The following is a 22,292-nucleotide window of genomic DNA, read 5'->3' as shown; positions in this document are numbered from 1 at the left end:
TCTTCAGCAGCAGGATCACCCCCCAAAGGATGCAGATGTGGGTCTCAGTTTCTTTGTTCCCACCCATCACGAGAATTACGCTTCTCACTTCTGCTTCTGATGTGCCTCTGAAACTGAAAGGAGACTAGGTTACTTTGATCTCCTGATCCATAACTAGTTTGAACTGAAGTCTGCCTTTTATTTCTCTAATGTTAATATTAGTAACGACTAGTTCCTTAGATACTAGAGAATCCAGCAAGTGCTTTAAGGAACTCTTTTCACTCAGGGGACAATGAGTGGCTCTTGCCCTATGGAGTTGGTTGCTAATTGCTTCATGATCAGTTTTGATTTTTTTTTTTTTTTTTTTTATGTCTTGAAGCTTGTTTTGTGGTTTCCTGTGAGCTTGCTGTTTGCTTCAGGAAGAAATGGTAGCAATGGGGAATGACTGGGACATGGCCTGTCATTATGGGGCATCTCCTTACTTGTGTATTGTTGCCCTTTTGCTTTTACCTTGAACGATGCTGTGCACATCCTGCTTTTCATCACATAAGGTATTTCCAACCAGAGTCTGTGTGTGTGTTGCACACATTCACACGCAATCTGAGGATTTAATATTGATCTCCATATTTAAACCTGTATCTCTCTGTTTGTTTGTTTTTTGTCTTCATGGGGTCATTACTGAAGTCATTGCTTCTGCCTGGATGGGCGTACTTTTGTTCTAATCCCTAGTCCAGGACTGGGGTTTAGAAAAGAACTGAACTGGCCCCTCCAAAATATTTCTAGTTCTTGCTGGACATGAGATATCAGACCTTAAAATTCATACCAATCTGAGCACCATCTCACTTTCCCTTTCTCTTCAATCCAGCATAGAATTGCAGAATCATAAAAATGTAGGCGGGACCTCAAGAGGTCATCAAATCCAGCCTCTGGCACTGAGGCAGAATCAAGTAAACCTAGATCAGCCCTGACAGGTGTTTGTCCAACCTCTTCTTAAAAACCTCCAGTGATGGAGATTCCACAATCTCCCTTAAAAGTCTATTAAAGAATTTTAACTAGTCATATCGTCAGAAAGTTTTACCTAATATCTAACCTAAATTTCTCCTGCTGCAATAAACCCATTGCTACTTGTCCTACCTTCAGTGGACATGGAGAACAATTGATCATCATCCTCATTATAACAGCCTTTAACATATTGGAAGCCTTATCTGGTCTCCCCTCAGTTTTCTCTTTTCTGAAGACTGAACATGCCCAATATCTTTAACAATTACCTCCCATCTCTTACATATGACACCCCTGTTAATACACCCCAGAATGACATTAGCCTTTTTTTCTTTGCAACTGCATCACATTGTTGACTCGTATTCAATTTGTGATCCACTATAAGCCCCAGATTCTTTTCAACAGTATGATCACTTTGCCAGTTATTCCTCATTTAGTAATTGTGCATTTGAATTTTCCTTCCTAAATGTACGTGTCTCTATTGAATTTCATCTTGTTGATTTCAGATCAATTTTCTAATTTGTTAAGATCCTCTTGAATTCTAATCCTGTCCTCCACCGTGTTTGCAGCCCACCCAACTTGGTGTTATCCACAAATTTTAGAGGCAAGCTTTTCAAAAATGACTTGAATAATGTAGTGAAAATATTATATAGTACTGGACCCAGGACTGACCCCTGTGGGTCCCCACTAGATACACCCTCCCAATTTGACAGTGAACCATTGAGAACTACTCTTTGAGTCCTGTCTTTCAGCCAGTTGTATATCCACAGTATAGTAATTTCATCTAGACCACATTTCCCTAGTTTGCTTATGAGCATGTCATATGGGACTGCATCAGAAAGCTTACTTAAATCAAGATATATCACACCTGCTGTTTCCCCCCTTATCCACTAGGCCAGTTACCCTGTTAAAGGAAATTAGGTTGGTTTGGCATGATTTGTTCTTGACAAATCCATGCTGACTATTCCTTAAAACCCTCTTATCCTCTCTAGGTGCTTACAAATTGATGGTTTAAATATTTGTACCAGTATCTCTCCGGGTATCAACGTTAGGGTGACTGTCTATAATTCCTCGGATCTTCTTAGTACCTATCTTTAAAAAGGGGAACAATGTTTGCCTGTCACCACTCCTCTAAGACTTCACCCATCCTCCATGAGTTCTTGAAGATAATTGCCAACAGTTCTGAGATTGCTTCAGTTAGTTCCTAAGTCCCCTGGGCCTAGGATGACTTTTGTTAGGCCCTGTTGACTTGAATGTATCTAACTTACCTAAATATTCTTTAACCCGTTCTTTCCCTATTTTCGCTTGCATTCCTTCCCCCTTGTTAATATTAATTGTGTTGAGTATCTGATCATTGTTAACCTTTTTAGTGAAGATTGAAGCAAAATAGCCATTAGACACCTTAGTCTTCCTGCTGTCATCAGTTATTAGCTCTCCTTCTCCACTAAGTAGAAGATCTACACTTCTTCTGCATCATTTTCTTGCTCGTAATGTATTTAAAGAACCTCTTTTTACTGCGTTTTATGGCCTATGCTTGGTGTAACTCATTTTGTGCCTTAGTCTTTCTGATTTTGTCCCTGCATGCTTGTACTATTCTTTTGTACTCATCCTTAGCACTTTGTCCAGGTTTCCACTTTTTGTAGGATTCCTTGTTGATTTTCAGGCCATTCAAGAGTTCCTGATGCAGCCATATTGGCCTCTTACTATTCTTTTCTTATAAATTTTCTTATAAACTTATAAATTTTCTTCACGTCTGGATAGTTGGCATTTGTACCTTTAATCTTGACTCCTTCCAGAGAGCTGGCAGTTCCTGAACTCCTTTACCTCATAGATTTTCTTCCCCTGGGACCTTACCTACCAGTTCTCTGATTATGTTAAAAGTCTACTTTTTTGAAGTTCATTGTCCTTATTCTGCTGCACTTTTTCCTTTAGAACCCTAAAATCTATCACTTCATGATCACTGTCACCCAAATTGCCTTCCACCTTCTGATTCGCTACCAATTCCTCCCTGTTGGTCAGAATCAAGTCTAAAATAGCTGCCCCCTTGGATACTCCTTCCACCTTCTAAAACACAGTTGTCCCCAACACATTCCAAGAACGTATTGGTGTTCTATTGACGGATTTGATGTTTGACGTATTGCTTTTCCTACAGATGTAGGGGTAGTACAAGTCCCCCTTTATTACCAGGCCTTGTCTTTTGGATATTTCTGTTCCAGAAATGCCTCATCCACCTCCTTTTCCTGATTTGGTGGTCTAATATCACCCCCTTTTTTCCCCTTTTATCTTTATCCTGAGACTTTCAACTGGTCTGCCTCCCACCTCCTTCTGGCCTTTGACATAAGTATATATATTCTGGATGCATAATGCAATGCCGCCTCTCTCTTTTCCCTGTCTGTCCTTCCTACAAAAGCTGTACCCCTCTATACCAGTATTTCAGTCATGAGATTTATCCCACCAATTCTCAATGAGGCCAATTTAGTCATAGTTTAGCTTAGGTACTAATACTTCCAGGTCTTCCTGTGTTTTCTTGCATTTGTCTATAGACATCTAAGATTTTGAGCAGATTGCCCCACTGATTGCCTTCTTGTTGTTCCCGTGTAGAGTCTTGTGACCCTAGTGTACATTTCCATGTCACCTTTTTATGCTTACCTGTGGGCTTTTGTCACCTACCCTCTTTGAACCTACTTTAAAGCCTCCCTCACTGGGTTGGTGAGCCAGTGCTTGAAGATGCTCTTCCCCTTCTTGGTCAGGTGGACCCAGCTCTTCCCAGAACAGAGTTCTACGGTCGATGTTTGTGTTTTTAGGAAACACTTTCTTACAAACCGCTCAAGTTAGAGACTGATGACCAAATCCTGAAGCATTTGCACCCATGCTTGTCTTTAAGCATGTGAGTAATCTCATTGAAGTCAAAGTTATGTGTGTGCTTAAGTCTTTGCACCAGTGTAACTGAGAGGAGAAACTGGCTGTGGTGCCTTATATCACTTGGATGTGGGATATGAAACTGCTTTTGCATGATACAAACCATTGCTTTCTAGCTCTAGCTGTTCTCAACCAGCAACCTCTAGATTCTAATGGGTTAAAAAACCAAGAGGATAATCAGAATGGAGTGATACTTGAAAGTCTTGATACCTCTTGACTGATTTTGGGCTAAAAGGAAATACCGTGTATCATAGGAAAGTGGAGAATCCCACGTGTGCAATGGTATAAAACGTGCATTTCCAGTCTTGGTGCTTCCCGAGGTATTGGACTTTCAAACCATCCTCCCTCCTTCAGTCTACCAGTTTTTTTATGGAGGTATGGGACAGAATATTTCAAGTACGGAGGCCCAGACATGTCATTTCCATTCCCTATTGTGTTTTTTGTATTAACCCATTATTTTAACATGCCTGACTATGGCTTGCATGATTATTTGGCTGTGTGGCTTGTATATATAGTTCTAACCTGACCTTCATAAACCAGCATTGGTGCCACATGAGTTTAATTAGGTAATGTTCCCCGATTCCATTACCAATAATGCATATCATTTATTTAATGATTTACATTTTCAAGTGCTTCCCAAACATTAAATAATTACTACTGCCTGACAATTTGACAGGAATGTTTTCTCTAGAGGTAGCATATGGTGCAGTGATGGATGGGCACCTCCCCAGGTTGGGAGGTTTGGTTTGGTGAAACACCCTGAGGTCTGGATGCTTCTTTGAAATGTCTCTCAACTACCTGAATCTCTTGGATCTGTAAAATAGGACCCAACTAGCTCAAGAAGAAGATTCAGTGAGAAGCTTCTGGTTCGCATGATCAGGTCTGAAAGAGCATGAGACTGCTGGTCGTCTCGTGTTGGATGAGAACTGTTGTCTATTAGAATAGGAGCTGATCTGGATTCTGTTCCTGTTGTAAGGACATCCCTGGCTGGGCTGTCTGCAGGGTTTGAACCCAGGACTGTTGGAGCTAAAAGCTGGACCCTTTACTGCTTGAGCTAACGGATGAGAGTATGGATTATACACCTGCACAATTTGGAAATGCTTGTCCTGAGCTTCAGAGGTCCATATCAATTCAGATCCACATAGGGGCAGTTATTTGTAACAAAGCTGCTTTGTGTTAGTGTGGGTTGTGCCGGCTCTGCCACTGACTCACTGCATGGCCCTTGGCAAGTCATACAACTTCTCTGTGCCTCGGTTTTCTCCATCTGTAGGACGGCAAGACAGCTACCTACCTCACATGCATTTTGGGAAGCGTAATGCATGAAGTGCTTTGAGTTCCTGGAAGGAAAGGTACTGCAGAGCTGCGGTGTTGTAGTTCAGTAATTTGGGGGGCTCTTCTGGCTTCAGCCTAGCAGCACAAAAATGAGAAATAAGTAAACTTCACACATCTATCAGTGTCCTGGGAGCAAGTCCCAGACAAAGTAAAACCCAGTATTTGCTGCATGTGTTGACTAAAAGCTCCTTTCTATCTAAGGCCACGCAATAGAGAGAGAAAAAAGCTACTAGAGAATAGCAAACTGGTGACTAGAACCTTCATTAAGTTCTTCTATGGGTAAAAGTTCAGGTCAGCCCTTCGCTTGGGGGAAAAAGGGGTGAATGGAGAAAAAAGTTGCTCTTGTGTTATATTAAGGTTGGGCGTATCTAGTTTGTCTCAGTGTGTAACGAACTACTGAATCATCTCTTACATCGGCATGACTTCAGTTCTTCTGCTAATGTTCACAATGCAGAGCAACCGGCTACATCTCGCTTGGTCTTTCAAAGCAGCCTGCACCTGTTTGGCTCAGCCCAGCAGATAGAAAGCTCCCAGTGAGAGACCAGTCGAAGGCTGGGAGCTGTGATGGCTTGCGCCCGCTGGGGATCAGGCCTGATGTTTTCAATTCTGTTTCACCAAGAAGAAAAGAATCCCCCTTGGCGTGAAAACTTTCCTGATTCTGGGTTGAACAAAATGGTTGGAGTTTTCCTCTTAATTCTAATATAAAATCTTGATCCAGAGTCTTATACTAACGAGCGCTCGTTCACTTAGCATCCCCCTTTCAATTTCCTTTTTCTTTCAACTGGGCTTTTCTCTGCTTTACTATTTCCTTTAATTGTTTTATTTTTTCTGAGAAGGGAAGAGTTCTCTTTCTTACCAGCAAACCGTAAGACCCACAAACCCTTGAACGACCTCTTGTTAAAAGTGAATTCAGCAAGGCAATCTGATCTTGAGGAAATGGCTCTTCTATCTTGATTAACTATACAGGTGCGCTGCAAAGCTTTGGTTATACACACATGGGAGTAGAACTACTGCACCTTCTGGACTGTTTGAGGATGACTTAGTAGTTGGGAGTTCTGACAGGGTGGTTTGCCCCTTTACTCCTGTTCAGTTGTCAGACCCATGATGCCTATAGAGAGCTGCAGTCAGAAGGTTGGTATCTGTGGCTGTCCCTGGAGCAGGTCTGAAAGAGGCAGTGGGAGAGAGCTCTGGGCTCCCTAGCCAGTTTAGGTCAGGGAAATAGCTTGGTTTTGGTAAAAAGCAACAGAGGGTCCTGTGGCACCTTAAGACTAACAGAAGTATTGGGAGCATAAGCTTTCGTGGGTAAGAACCTCACTTCTTCAGATGCAAGTAATGGAAATCTCCAGAAACCACGCACCGCACCATAACAACTCTAACTCAGGAACCAACCCATGCAACAAACCTCGATGCCAACTCTGCCCACATATCTACACCAGCAACACCATCACAGGACCTAACCAGATCAGCTACAACATCACCGGCTCATTCACCTGCATGTCCACCAATGTTATATATGCCATCATGTGCCAGCAATGCCCCTCTGCTATGTACATTGGCCAAACTGGACAGTCACTACGCAAGAGGATAAAGGGACACAAGTCAGATATCAGGAATGGCAATATACAAAAACCTGTAGGAGAACACTTCAACCTCCCTGGACACACAATAGCAGATGTAAAGGTAGCCATCTTACAGCAAAAAAACTTCAGGACCAGACTCCAAAGAGAAACTGCTGAGCTCCAGTTCATTTGCAAATTTGACACCATCAGATCAGGATTAAACAAAGACTGTGAATGGCTATCCAACTACAGAAGCAGTTTCTCCTCCCTTGGTGTTCACACCATAACTGCAAGCAGAGCACCTCACCCTCCCTGACTGAACTAACCTCGTTATCTCCATACTGATTTATACCTGCCTCTGGAGATTTCCATTACTTGCATCTGAAGAAGTGAGGTTCTTACCCACGAAAGCTTATGCTCCCAATACTTCTGTTAGTCTTAAAGGTGCCACAGGACCCTCTGTTGCTTTTTACAGATTCAGACTAACACGGCTACCCCTCTGATACTTGGTTTTGGTGTTACTTGGTGTGTGTTTGTCTTCAAATTAATTGTGCTCTGCAGTAAGGGCCTGAAAGAAACCTGGGTGTGGTGTTAGCCCTTCCTGGGCTGGGGAGATGGGCCAGCAGTTTCCGGATGACCTGTCTCCAGTAGAAGTCAATGCCTTATGGTTCAGGGGAATGTACAAAACACCCATAACGGACAACTGTGCATTCACTTGCAAGAAGAGTTTTCCTCAGCTCAGTCATAGTGGTTGGCTAATGCCCTGAAGCATGACAGTCCATATCCCCTAGCTGTTTTTCCTGGCTAGTGTAATTGAGGATAGAAGTCTATGGTTTTCAACGAGACCTAAGGGAGTTAGGTGCCCAGCTGAAAGCCACAAACGAACTGAAGGGGAGACGGTCATGTTGACCTAGTCATCCTCAGCTGTGTCTATAGAGTAAGTACTGTTCCCCTCAGGCTGTGGTCAGAGCAGCTGGCATGAGCTGTAGCTCCTTTGTCATAGAATCCTAGAAATGTAGATCTGGAAGAGAGCTCGAGAAGTCGAGTCCAACCCCCTGCACTGTGGCAGGACCAACTAGACCTAGTCCTAAACCGTCTGCCTGGGGACAGTTACTGGCAGGCTGGCCAGGAGCACAGACCATTTCTATCGCAGCGCAAGAGCCAAACGTGAATCCGTCTGAAAGACAGCTATCCAGTACCATCAAAGCCAACAGAAAGGAACGCACACTATGGCAGGCAGTGCTGGGATATGAGGTGGCATGGCATATTGGCTCCTCTCTCAGGAGTCTCTTGTTCAGAATCTCCGCTTTCATTAAAGAACACCAACCCCTCTCTTGCTGTTCCGCTTGAAAAGAAAACGTCCGACGTGTGGGGTGTAAACAATGAGGAGATGTCTGCAGAGAGGCAGGAGCGAGAGCTGAGAACTGCCCCACTCATCTCAGCGAGGTGTTGACCCCGAGGCCCAGTGGTGATCATTTAAATGTCAACACGAGCTGTTTCATTCCTTGTGTCTGAAAGGAGTCACAACCGTGCACAGTGAAGGAATGATTGGCAGCATGGGTAAGCATACCAGCGAACTACTAACCTCAAGCCTGCCAGGGACCCTGGGTATGTCCTTCGGTTGCTCGCCTGTGCGGAAGCCTGTGCGCCAAGTCTAGGCGACTGCTGTTACCTGTGATATTTAGATTAAAGCCAGCATCTGTACTCCGAACTGTGCTATCAGTCCTTTCATTGCTTGGCAGTGTGGATGTACCCTTACCGTGACTGACATGTGGTGCCACAAGTGGGTGATGTCTGGGAGAGAGATAATTGAGGTTGGCTAAAACATGGCAAGTCAATAAGAACTTCAGAAGGACCTAGCAAAACTGAAGAGGTTAAATTTTTTGTTGATTATACGTATCCACTCAGACACATTTCTGGTTTCTAAACTAACTGTAACCACTCAGGAAACAGATCTGGTCATCACTGCACACAGTTCAATGACATCCTCTGTTCAGTGTGCAGTGGGGTAAAAAACAACACCCGCACTCACTCACTCACTCACTCACTCACTCACACACACACACACACACACACCCACCCACCCACCCACCCACCAAAATTCTCAAATGCATAAAGAAAAGAATAGAAAATAATGCTGAAAATATGACGATGCCACTGTATAAATTGAGGGTATGCCCTCTCGTGAAATAATGTGCTTTGTTCTGTTTTCCATATTTAAAAAACCACCACACAGCTGCAGCAAAAACAAAAGGGGGTCTGAGATGGGTGAGGAAAATGAGTGGAGGCCTGAAGCAACTTCATATGAGGAAATATTGAAAAGACAGACTTCAGAGAAGAGATGAATAGCACGAGACATGGTAAAAATATACAGCTAGATCAGACATTTCCGTTCACCCTCTCTCATAATATGTGAGCGAGGAGATGCTCAATGAAACAGAAAAGCAACACTTTTTAAAAGAAAATACTTTATGCTCTGCTTAAGTGACCTGTGGAACTCATTGCCACAAGATATCAGCAAGACCAGCATCTTAACAGGAGTCTAAAAAGGATGAGACATATTAAATGGCTAGTGAGAATACTCACAGTATTATTAGAGAAGATGAAAAATGTATAAAGACTATAAAGCCTCAGGCTTCAGGGCATAAGCCAGCAGTTCTCAAAATTTGGATTGCATCCCCATTTGGGGCTGTGCCATCAGCGGATGGGGTCACAGGTCCAACGAGCCAGGTTCAGCCCACGAGACAATGCCGTCTGACCCTTAACATGTCCGGACCTGCTCCACCCATGCTGTGCCAGGAGGCTGATGTACAAAATGGCAGCCTCCACACAGCGCGCACCACATGTGCGAAGTCACACTGTGCGGAGGCCACTATTTTGTAAAACGGTGGCCTCCTGGCATGGCGTTTGTGAAGCAGGTCTGGACACGTTGGCTGTGTGGCTGCCATTTTTCCACGTGCACCATCCGACTGTGCAAGCATCCAGCTGAGAGACTTGAATGCAGAAGTTGGTTATCTGTGGGCAGCAGCTTTATCAACAGAGCATCTTCTCTGAGCTCTTCGGAGCCTGTGCTAGCCTTTTCTGCAGTGGCTTGTAAGCTCCTCAAGGCAGGGCCCATACCTTCTTTTATGCCGCCCTGAATACCCTGTTGGCACTTGATAAAGAATCATTGTAAGTCACTGTCTCTGCTTCCCTAGTATCACCACATGGGGCCTTCCTAAGTCCTGCCTCATTTGCCTAGCCGCGAATTCCTCTTTCTGATTTGTGATAAGAGGCACAGTGGAGTCATTTTGATGCAGAATCTCTGCTGCAGCCTCCAGCAGTGAGTTTGGTGGTGCGGTTATGAATGAAAAAGGAGAGTGCAAGAAACGTATTCTCAAATATTATGAAGCTTTCTTTGAGCATGGCCTCACCGGGGAGTTTGGGAGAAGGAAGAAAGGCCCAAATGCCGGCTATGTCACATGGTGTTATCTAGCAAAAGCATGAAACCTAACTAACTGAAACACTCGGAAACCCTTCAGAAGGAACACTCAGGCAAACCAAGTCATTTTTCCTGCGCTGGAAAGAAGAACTTTCGCGTCAGCAAGTGCCGTTCAAGAAAGCCATGTCCGTCTGTGACTGCGCTCAAAAGGCATCATTTGAGGTGAGTTTTACCACATCACACAGGCCAAAAAGCCTCACACAACTGGAGAGACTTCGATTTTGCCAGCTGCAGTTGATATGGTGAAGATAATGTGAAGGGAAACTGAGGCAAACAAACTCAAAGCCGTATCACTCTCTAACAACACAGTGAAGCAAAGGCTTGAGGTGTTCGCAGCAGATCATGAAAACACACTGGAGAAGCATCTGAAAAACACGGATGCTTTTGCTCTTCACGTTGATGTGAGCCCTGAAGTTCGTGATGCACATTTATTGACTTTTGTGCAGTACACGTGGCAGGGTGCAATTCTCGCAAACATTCTGTTCTAGCTCCGTCTTCCTGGACACAAGACGGCACAAGGAATGTTCCATGTGCTACATGCAAGACAAAAGTATCTCGTGTCATCGCACGGTGGGCTTCTGTCTAGTTGGAGTTCCGTCTGTGGCAGCCCACAAAGCAGGTCTGTACTTTGATGAAGAAAGTTGCTCCGTCTGCTTTATAGACTCACTGCATGATTCAGAGAACAGCTGGCATCTAGAGCTCTGAGTCCAGAGCGAGGTGAAGTTTTGCAGCCGGTCTTGTCTATTGTGAACTACATCAAGACTCAGCCCCTTTGCAGGTGTGTGTTCGCAAAATTCTGCGAAGGCATGGGGTCCAATCACAACATGGCGGTGTTCCACACTGCAGTTCGTTCGCTCTTGTGAGGGAAAAATACTGGAATGATTTTTTTGAACTGAGAGACGAGCTGCATGCCTATGCAATGAATTGCAAAAAGAGTGAATTGATTTTCTGTGTGACCAGAGGAAGATGTGCCTATGTCCCAGACGTATTTGGGAAGCTGAATGAATTGAATAAAGGTCTGCAAGGAAAGAACACCCACATCCTTCAGCTGAGTGATCAAATAACAGGATTCATGAAAAAAGTTGTTTTCTAGAAGAATAATCTATTGAAGACAAACTATGACTCCTTCCCACAGCTTTGCAAGTTCCTGGCTGACAATAAAATTGTTCAGCCACCCACATAGGTGATTGCTGAGCATCTCAGGCAGATGGAGGAACAATTTACATCCTTTTTCCCTGACTTGGACATGACAAAGTCCAATTGGGTGCAAAACCCCTTTCAGTGCAAGCCCGAGATGCCATGGATTTGCCAGCATCTGAAATCAAACAGCTCATTGAAATTTCCTGCAATCAATTCTTGCAAGGAACTTATGCCCAACTTTATCTCCCGGCGTTCTGGTGCACTATCAAGAATGAATATCCTGCACTCTCAACGCACACCTTGCAACTGCTGGTGCCATTCACGAGCACATATTTGTGTGACGCTGGATTCAGCACACTTGTATCCATCAAGCCTCGGTATGGATCTACTGTTGATGTCACATCGGCAATTAGATGTTCGATTTCTGCCACGCCGTCGGACTTCGAGACGCTGTGTCGTTACACACAAGCCCATGTGTCACATTAGAGAGCATTCAATAACATACTTCATGTGTAAATTCCTTTGCTTCTTCAGTTGCTATGTTGCTTTGCTGCTGTCTGCGGTCACAGGAAACAGCAAGTCGCAAAATGGGCAAAAAGTTTGGGAACCCCTGGCATAAGCTCTTTATTTAGTGTCTGGGGTTAGGGAGGATCTTCTGCTATGGGCTACTTAATAACTATCCATGATGAGGTTTCTTATACCTTCCTCTGAAGCATCTGGTACTCGCCACTCTCAGAGGCCCCAATTCCGCAATGTACTTAGTGTACTTAAGTCCATCTCTGTTCAGCAAAGCAGGTGCTTTACTTTTTAAACTCGTGACTTGAATGAGACTTAAGCCAGGGCTTTGTTGTGTTGGGATGGACTGCTGAATTGGGGCCAGAGACAGGATACTAGGCTAGGTCTAGCTGTTCTGAGCTGGCATGACAATGTTTTTATCACCAGATCAAGGTGTTTCTACTATAAAAAGAGACTAAATTATGTTACCAGGTCTTATTAAGCAGTTTAGAGCTTGACACAAACTGGAGCTTAGTGGGGGGTCTTTCTAATTAGAGGCTTGGGCAGGGACCTGAGATAATCCTTAGCAACTCCTGAATGAGCTCATGCAGGCCATCAGGCATTGTCACGGTAGCTCTCATAGGGGATTTGGGCAGCGCAAAAATATGTTTGCAGGGAGCAGCCAACTTTTTTATTATTTTTTTTTTTTTTAAACTAGTCAATTTATTATTATTTTCTTCGATTTAGTGCTGGTGAAAAATAGCAGGTTGACAGCTCTGAAGATTGATTGATTATCTTTTTTCTCCCCAGAGCAGGTACTTCATGGGCAGCTGTAGTACAAGCCTTCGCCACAATGTGCCTCAAACCTGACCTGAGATGAAAGGGAAATTTAATCTCTGGTCATTTTAAATCCTTGGCCTCTCTGCTGGCTTCACCAACCAGGGAGCGCAGGGATGATCATTGTAATCCCAATTTTTGCTATTGACACGTGTCCACTAGAAACTAGATTGTCAGACCCTATGACACATTTCATTCCTTCCACTGAGCAGCAAATAAGTGGGTTGTGGATGGAAGCTCAAAGGGGCAGATTTTGCATTGTTCTGCACCGTGTACATTTGCTTACACCGGTGCAGAATGGTATTAAATTATTTTGGGGAAGTTCTATAGCCTGAGTTACACAGGAAATCAGACTAGATGATCACAATGGTCCCTTCTGACCTTGAAATCTATGAAATCAGAAACATGTTCACTTTGCTTTGCCGTAAATGATTGCACAGGTGCAGCACAGTGGAAAAAGGGGCCGGTAGGTCTACTGTCAAGTTCTAAAGTTCCATACTACTCTACAGAATATGGACTATTTTCCTTTGTCGCTTTGTACAGTTTCCAGTAATCAAGGTTCAGAAATGTTTGTCTGTTTGTAAAGATTAATGGCATTTGTTCAGCCCATCAGATTGGAGTTTTCACACAATGCACAGTCAACCTGTGGAACTCCTTGCCAGAGGATGCTGTGAAGGCCAAGACTATAACAGGGTTCAAAAAAGAACTAGATAAGTTCATGGAGGATAGGTCCATCAATGGCTATTAGCCAGGATGGGCAGGAATGGTGTCCTTAGCCTCTGTTTGCCAGAAGCTGGGAATGGCCAACAGGGGATGATTACCTGTTCTGTTCATTCCCTCTGGGACTACCTGGCATTGACCACTGTCGGTAGACAGGATACTGAGCTAGATGGACCTTTGGTCTGACCCAGGACGGCCGTTCTTATGTTCAACATTTATTAAAAGTAGAAAATTGTAGGGTTTTTTTTTTTCTTTTTAAACTTCAGTCAAGTGGCTTTTTTCATAAAGTCTCTGCGTCCTTTATGGAGTAATACAATTATCCTTTCCCCTAGTGTAGTGCTCTGATCCAGGGGTTCTCAACCTTTTTCTTTTTGAGGCCCCCCACCAATATGCTATAAAAATTCCACGGCCTGTCTGTGCCACAACAACTGCTTTTCTGCATATAAAAGCCAGGGCCGGCATTAGGGGGTGGCAAGCAGGGCAATTGCCTGGGGCTCCACGCCACAGGGGGCCCTGTGAAGCTAAGTTACTCAGGCTTTGGCTTCAGCCCCAGGCAGTGGGACTTCGGCTTTCTGCCCTGAGCCCCAGCAAGTCTAATGCTGGCCTGCCTGGTGGACCCCCTGAAACCTGCTCGCGGCCCCCCAGCGGGCCCCGGACCCCTGGTTTTGAACCACTCCTCTAATCTGTCTTGATTTGGTCACTTTTATGGCAGCTAAATTGAATGAGCAGAGAGTGCAACAATTGTCAGTTGCAGAAGCTATCTGATTGCTTCAGTGGGAATGCTCAGCAGCGTAAATCTGCCCTGTTTTTAGGGCCTCCTCTTGCCAGGTGCTTTGTGCCTCCTGCAAAACGCTGGGAACCCTCCACTCCCGGAGCCTTGCAAATCTCGACCCGTAATTGTGTGTTTCTCCCAGTGCTAACATCGCTGAAATGAAGATTGAAATGGCTACACCAAGACCAATTTAAAAATGCAAACTGGGGAATATAAAGGGCTGTCGGCTTTCTTCTGCTCTTTAGCTTAATGTTTCCCCTCAGTGATTGTGGTCAGTAACAGAAAAATCCATTCTTGTGTCTTTCCTCCTTTTAAATCACAGCTGGCAAAAGCACATGCCTTCTGCATCTTACTGGTTTCTTAAGCTGTGAATGCTTCCTTAAATTGAAGCTGTCCCGAGTGGCAAGAGTTGGGGTTGCTCTGGCTTTGAAGCCTGCTTGCACATCCATGAAGCTGCATGGCTGGGGCACATTTTTGCCTCTGGTCTCCTGCAGGGAAGACTAGTGAGTTATTTTTAAAAGTTACTTAGCTGTCCGTAGTCTAGACTGGCGGTATCCACCTGGGGAGCTCTACCATGCCTGACCTTCTCTGTGTGGGAAAAGAGAGCATTCCTAATGGAGGGTCCTAGCCAGGCCGAAGCCGCAGAGTCCCATGGGAAAGCCATGTACATGAAGATACTTTCCTGCACGATATTCAGTGCCAAACATCCATTGATTTCAATGTGAAATAAGCGAGAGCTTTAAAGGTGAAGCTGATATGGCACATTTATAATCAGTGTTAGGACTAATGGCAAATGGCTCTGATGGGGAAACATTTTAAATCTCAGCTGATGACTAGAGAAAGTGGAAGTGCTAGGAAACGTTATGAGTGTTTCAAGTGCTAGAGCTGATATGGAGTGTGTGTAAGTGAAACAGTCCGGTGCCACTGTGACTCTCCAGGTGAAACCCATTTGCAGACAGTGTGTTAAAGATGAGTTGAATACTTTAAAAAATAAATATATAATTCAAAAACTAAGATCTCATAATTTAGGGGCAAATCAGCCTCCTAGTCCCTTAGACTATGGGTGGGCAAACTTTTTGACCCAAGGGCCACATCTGGGTATGAAAATTGTATGGAGGGCCATGAATGCTCACAAAATTGGGGGTTGGGGCACGGGAGGGTATCGGGTGCAGGCTCTGGGCAGCGCTTACCTCAAGCAGCTCCCAGAAGCAGCGGCATGTCCCCCATCCAGTTTCTACGCGGAGGTGCAGCCAGGCAGCTCTGTGCGCTGCCCCGTCCGCAGGTGCCGCCTCTGCAGCTCTCTCTGGCTGCAGTTCCCAGTCAATGGGAGCTGCGGGGGCGGCACTTGGGGCAGGGGCAGCGTGTGGAGCCCCATGGCTGCCCCTACGCATAGGAGCCAGAGGAGGGACGTGCAACTGCTTCTAGGAGCCGTGCGGAGCGGGGTGGGGCAAGCTCCCGACTCCACTCCCCGGCTGGAACGCCGGAGCAGGGCAAGCCCAGGACCCCACTCTCCAGCGGGAGCTCGAGGGCCGGATTAAAATGTCTGGAGGGCCATATGCAGCCCCCAGGCCAAAGTTTGCCCATCCCTGCCTTAGACGCTGGGTCCCACACCAGGGGAGAATGCTCCATTGCTGCCATCTTTGTGGCAGCGGAGGTTGTTCTCCAGCCCCTGTTGCAGTCTCAGAGGTACATTGGTTCTTGCAGCCAGTGCTCGGTTCCTTAGATTCACCAGCCCCTGCCGTGCGTCCAGTGCCATCTTTGCACTGGGTCTCAGCAACGGCTGGTAGAGCTGAGCTCGGATCCAGCGCTCCAGGTACGTGAATCCCCCTGTGTAGTCCAAAATCTGTTCCCATGCTATAGAACCACATCACTTCTTCCCCAAGCAGAAGAGAGGGGCGGGATTCCCCTAAGAGAATGTTTGGATGGATCTAAAGGGCCAGATTCTCAAAGCAGCTCCGTATCCAATGTGCTGAGTTGTTCTGAAAATCTGGCTTCTTCTGAAGGTTCTGAGCCCTTCTAAAAATTCCAGCCTAAAATACCAATACATATTTCAAATCAAACAGGTTGTAAATTAGTCCCACGTGCCCTGACATCCCAGTTAGACAGATAGCTCAAAGCTTCAGGTGGTATTTTATCCTTATGCTTCTTAATCTGTCTGGCCTCGGGAAAGAAAACAATATAAGGAATCCCTGATAGTAGGTCAACCTAATCATTCCACAGAACAGGCCAGTGAATTGTTATCGCTTCCGGTTGTCCAGGGAGCTGTTAGTTGTCCTGGCTGGCAACTTTTCGGCTTCACATGTAGTTCATATTTGGATCCTTTTTACTTGGAACTACAACTTGGATGGGACAATTTGTGTGTGTGTGTGGGGGGGTGCATTTGCAAGGGAGAAAAGAACTTTTAACACATCCCTTCCTGTTCTAGTTGTGAATGAGCTTTTTCGTTCAGTTTGTTAGCACAGTTCTCACTGTAATTTGAATTCGATGAATGTGGTTAGCCTAGAACTGTGTTAAGTGGTTTGGCATTGTGTTTACTCTGCCTTATGCCTCTGCTAGGAAACCATGTGTCCTGATCCTATGCTTTTTAGGCAAGCTAAATACTCTTTGAGCAGGTCTGCACTAGAAACTTTGGCTGGTATAGCAACATCAGTCAGCGTGTGATCAGGGTGGATAAAAATCAATGATTTAATAAAAAAAAAATGCGGATTTTTTAAATTTAAATCAAATTTTTTGATAAAATGCTTTTTGAGGAAAAAACCTGTCTAAAGATAGTTTTAATGAAGAAACATTATAGCTCAAAGATATCTCATCATGGAATAGGGATTATAATTTCTAATTGTATAGTATGAGACAATATATTCATGTAATGTTTAGGAAAAGTTTTGTAAATGGGTTCCAATAGTTCATGGATTAGGGACCCAATTTTATGGGGTTCTAGGAGCTTCTGTATAGATTATTTAGGTTAATCTTTGTATCTACCCAGTGGGACTCAGTGCTCAGTCTAGAAGATACCATCAGAGATGCTTAGTTTTGCAGTTCTCAAACTGCAGATTTGTGTCTCCACAAATAACATGCTTTTTAACAGCAAAAATGTTTTAAAATAAATAATATATAGAGGTGAGAAATAACAGACGTCAACCATGTTGTCCCTCTGCAAATTTGTATACACAGAGTCAATCCCTTACCTCTCTCTAAAAGTGCAAAGTTTCAAAAAGTTCAATGAATACAAAGATTGTTGGGGGTGGAATAGATATGAACAAGGAGAAGAAGTCTGGAGATAAATGTGAGAAGGGAGGGACAGGCAGTAGAAACAAAAGTGAAACTGTTTGAGCAGCATATTCCAGAAGTCTTGAGGTCTTTCTGAGTGTTGCCTTCATTGATTTGAGATCTACCGTACCATTCCCTCACTGGAAGGGAAAACCTATAATGACAGCAGGCCATAAAAGAGACCCAATTTGGGAATATTTTAATGAAGTTCCTCTACCTGTGGGTAAGACAGGCACGCGTGCAAAATGCAAACAGTGCAACAAAGAAATGCAAGGCCTGATTGCCCGAATGAAACAACATCATGAGAAGTGTTCCTTCTCAGGAGGAAGTTGCATTGAAGATGATGAAAGGAACATGTCTGAACAGGCAGGATCTTTAGGTTGGTTAACTTTTTTATTTCATACTTCTTTCTTAAGGACTGCCTGTCTTCCTTCTGGACTATTCTTGAATTCTCATGTTTGAGCAAAAAATATAGTTGTTACTCTATGGTATAGTAACTCCTCACTTAACGTTATGTTCCTGAAAAATGCTACTTTAAGTGAAACGATGTTAAGCGAATCCAATTTCTCCATAAGAATTAATGTAAATTGGGAGAGCGGGGGGCATTAGGTTCCCGGGAATTTTTTTTTTGCCAGACAAAAGACATAATATGTGTATATATATATATATATATATATATATATATATATGTGTGTGTGTGTGTGTATATATGTATATGTGTGTGTGTGTGTGTGTATATATGTATATGTGTGTGTGTGTGTGTGTGTATATATGTATATGTGTGTGTGTGTGTGTGTGTATATATGTATGTGTGTGTGTGTGTGTGTGTGTATATATGTATGTGTGTGTGTGTGTGTGTATATATGTATGTGTGTGTGTGTGTGTGTGTGTGTGTGTGTGTGTGTGTGTGTGTGTATATATGTGTGTGTGTGTGTGTGTGTGTGTGTGTGTGTGTATATATGTGTGTGTGTGTGTGTGTGTGTGTGTGTGTGTGTGTGTGTATGTGTGTGTGTGTGTGTGTGTGTATATATGTGTGTGTGTGTATATGTGTGTGTGTGTGTGTGTATATATGTGTGTGTGTGTGTGTATATATGTGTGTGTGTGTGTGTATATATATATATGTGTGTGTGTATATATATATATGTGTGTGTGTATATATATATATGTGTGTGTGTGTGTGTATATATATGTATATGTGTATATACATATATATACACACACACACACACGAAGTTTTAAACAATTTAATACTGTACACAGCAATGATAATTGTGAAGCTTGGTTGAGGTGGTGAAGTCAGAGGGTGGGGTATTTCCCAGGGAATGCCTTGCTGCTAAATGATGAACTAGCACTTAGCCCTCAAGGATTAACACGTTGTTGTTAATGTAGCCTCACACTCTACAAGGCAGCACAAATGGAGGGAGGGGAGACAGCATGGCAGAGAGAGACAGAGACACACACACCGTGTGTGTGTGAGAGAGAGAGAGACGCATTGCCCATTTAAGTACGCTGACCCCATTCTAAATACATTGCCTTTTTAAGTAGATCAGGAAGTTGAGACAGCAGCTGCTCCCAGCAAGCTCCCTCCTTCCTGAGCCCTGTCCACCCCCACCCCACCGCTCTGTGGAGATGGCCCGTTGGGGTAAAGAAGCGGGGGAGAGAGGGATACCCTAACATAAGCCCCTCCCCCCCTGCACAGCAAGCAGGAGGCTCCCAGGGCAGGAGCAGCACACGGCAGTGGGGGGAGGTACAGCTGAACTGCCTGGCAATTGATAGCCTGCTGGGAGGCTGCTGCACAGGGAACTTAGGGGAGCGGGGAGCTGATGGGGGGCTGCTGGTCCATCCTGGTTCCAAGCCCCCACCAGCTAGCTCCAGTGGGCTTCTCTTTCTGCAAGCAGTGGACAAAGCAGGCGGCTGCCAAACGTTATAAGGGAGCATTGCACAACTTTAAACGAGCATGTTCCCTAATTGATCAGCAATGTAACAATGTTAACCGGGACGACTTAGGGCTGGTCCACACTAACCCCCCACTTTGAACTAAGATACGCAACTTCAGCTACGTTATTCACGTAGCTGAAGTCGAACTATCTTAGTTCGAACTTACCGCGGGTCCACACGCGGCAGGCAGGCTCCCCCGTCGACTCCGTGTACTTCTCTCGCGGAGCAGGAGTACCGGCGTCGACGGCGAGCACTTCCGGGATCGATTTATCGCGTCTAGACAAGACGCGATAAATCGATCCCAGAAGATCGATTGCTTACCGCTGGACCCGGAGGTAAGTATAGACGTACCCTTAGTGAGGAGTTACTGTACTAGCATTTTAGATGCAGTTGTGATAAAAAATAAATAGCTGACATAGGCAGATCTTCCTTTTACAATTTCACCTTTAAAGTAGTACTGAATGTCAGTGAATGCAATGAGCAATACTAAATGAGCAGTATGGTAATAATAATTAAATAACTGCATTGACTTATTTTGTTTAGGAGAATCCATCCTCAACATACAGGATTCTGAAGACTATCCACCTTCAAAATCACCATCATTTTCTATAGTATCAGAGTTATCGGCCAATGATAGTGTTTCAGTCACATCATGTATGTCACATAGCCACAGTATATCAACTGTAGCAAAAAGGGAAAAAAATCTCCATCACCCAGAAACAACCATAGATAAGTTTGTGATAAGAACCAGCAGTTTACAAAAAGAGGTGTAATTGATGAAAAAATTGCCCTGTTTGTTTATGCAACAAACTCTCCTTTCCGTATGATTGAGAACCCACACTTCATTAACATGGTTCAGTCATTAAGACCAGGATACAGTCCACCCAACAGAGCGGATGTCGCAGGCAAATTGCTGGATAAAGTGTATGAAAGAGAAATTGAGCAGTGTGCAAAAGGTCTAGAGGATAAAATCGTTAACCTAACAGTGTCCACAATGATCCTGTTGTATGTGCTTGTGTGATGACAGACGAAGGGAATGTCTTTCTTACAGAAACAATTGATACATCAGGAAATGCGCACACAGCAGAATACTTACAAGAAGTAGCAGTAAAAACTATAACAAACTGTGAAAAAAAATTCAAATGTCTAGTACGCAGCTTGGTCACAGACAATGCTGCAAATGTATCCAAGATGAGAAGAAATTATTTAGAAGAGCATGAAGAGAGTCCCAAGTTAATAACATACCGTTGCAGTGCTCATTTGATGCACCTCCTAGCCAAAGACTAGAAGGCTAATGTTGTTGAAATTGCAAAATACTTCTGTAACAACCACTTTGCAGCAGCTGCTCTGAAAAAAGTGGGAGGAACCAAGCTAACTCTCCCACAGGACGTACGATGGAACTCAGTAGTGGACTGTTTTGAGCACTATATCAAGAACTGGTCTAATCTGATGACAGTTTGTGAACAAAATCATGAAAAAATAGATGGCACTGTCACTGCCAAAGTTCTCAACGTTGGGTTTAAGAGAAATGTTGAACACATGCTGAAGCCTATTTCTGTAGCCTTGAACAAAATGCAGGGAAATAGCTGTTTTATTGACGATGCTGTTGAAATTTGGAAGGAACTGAGTGAGATCTTGAAAAGAGAAATATGCAATGACAGAGTTAAATTACAAGCATTAAAAAAACGAATGGGACAAGCACTATCTCCAGCTCATTTTCTTGCAAATATTCTCAATACTCGGTACCAGGGTCAAACGTTAACTGCTGAAGAAGAGGAGTTGGCTATGACATGGACATCCAGCAGTCATCCCTCCTTAATGCCAACTATAATAAACTTCAGAGCTAAGGGTGAACTATTCAAGAAATATATGTTTGCTGATGATGTTTTAAAGAAAGTCACACCAGTGAACTGGTGGAAGTCACTTAAGCACTTGGATTCAGAGACTGTTGAAGTGATGATCTCACTTTTAACAGCAGTAGCTGCTTCTGCTGGTGTAGAAAGAATATTTTCTTCCTTTGGACTAATTCATTCCAAATTGTGAAATCGTTTGGGACCTGAAAAAGTAGGAAAGCTTGTTTTTTCTTTTCCAGATTATGAACAAACAGGAAAATGAAGGTGAAGACGACCGAGTTAGCCAATATTTTAGCAGAAGCCAATATTTTAAGTTTCTCATGGTGACCTGGCTGACACAGTCGATTTCATTTTTTTTTTTTTAAATATTTCATTTAACTATTTTAGTTAAAAACAGTTTTAACAAAAACAAACCTGATTTTAAAAAACTTGAATGTGTAACTAAATTCAAAAATTCATATGCTTGTTTTGTTAAAATATATGTTTGCTGTTGAAGAAAAAAATCCAGAATACATAATGTTGTTGTTGTTTTAGTTAAATAAAACAATTTAAATGTCTGTCTGGTGATGTTCTCCTCTTAATACAGCATGGCAAGAAAATCCTCTAAATATTAATGATTAACCTGTTGAATTGGAGATAGTTCCCCTCCCAATGACTTCATAAATATCTGCTTCAATTACCTTTGGTAAACGAAATAACCAAACAATCATTCATTTTCTGATATAGCTGTAAAACTAATCTGAAAAGTTTTCAAAACAAATCACTTTAAAAATGTATAGTGTGTATCTTCTAAAAATAAAACCTACATCTATCTCTGAGGTGTGAAGAATATGTATTAAGCTTATAACAACCAACAAGAATGCACTTTTATATAGAAATCCATTTGATTTAAATCAAATCCACCCTGAGTGTGATGCTTTTGATGATGCTTCTGTACCAGCAAAAGCCCTAGTGTAGACACAGTTATACCAGCAAAAAAATGATTTTGCCGGTGTAGCTTA

The 22,292-nt window shown here is 43.5% G+C and overlaps 1 protein-coding gene across 1 annotated transcript in view; it reads left to right on the top strand.

Moving 5' to 3' along the window:
- The window catches only part of EHMT1 (euchromatic histone lysine methyltransferase 1), a 95,819-nt gene that overhangs the window by 3,384 nt on the left and 70,143 nt on the right, over positions 1–22,292 (top strand). The window lies entirely within an intron of this gene.

This window comes from Emys orbicularis, chromosome 18, assembly GCF_028017835.1.
Source record: "Emys orbicularis isolate rEmyOrb1 chromosome 18, rEmyOrb1.hap1, whole genome shotgun sequence".
Classification (NCBI taxonomy): Eukaryota; Metazoa; Chordata; order Testudines; family Emydidae; genus Emys; species Emys orbicularis.
Note: the sequence above shows the minus strand (reverse complement) of the source record. Positions and strands in the feature narration are given on the sequence as shown.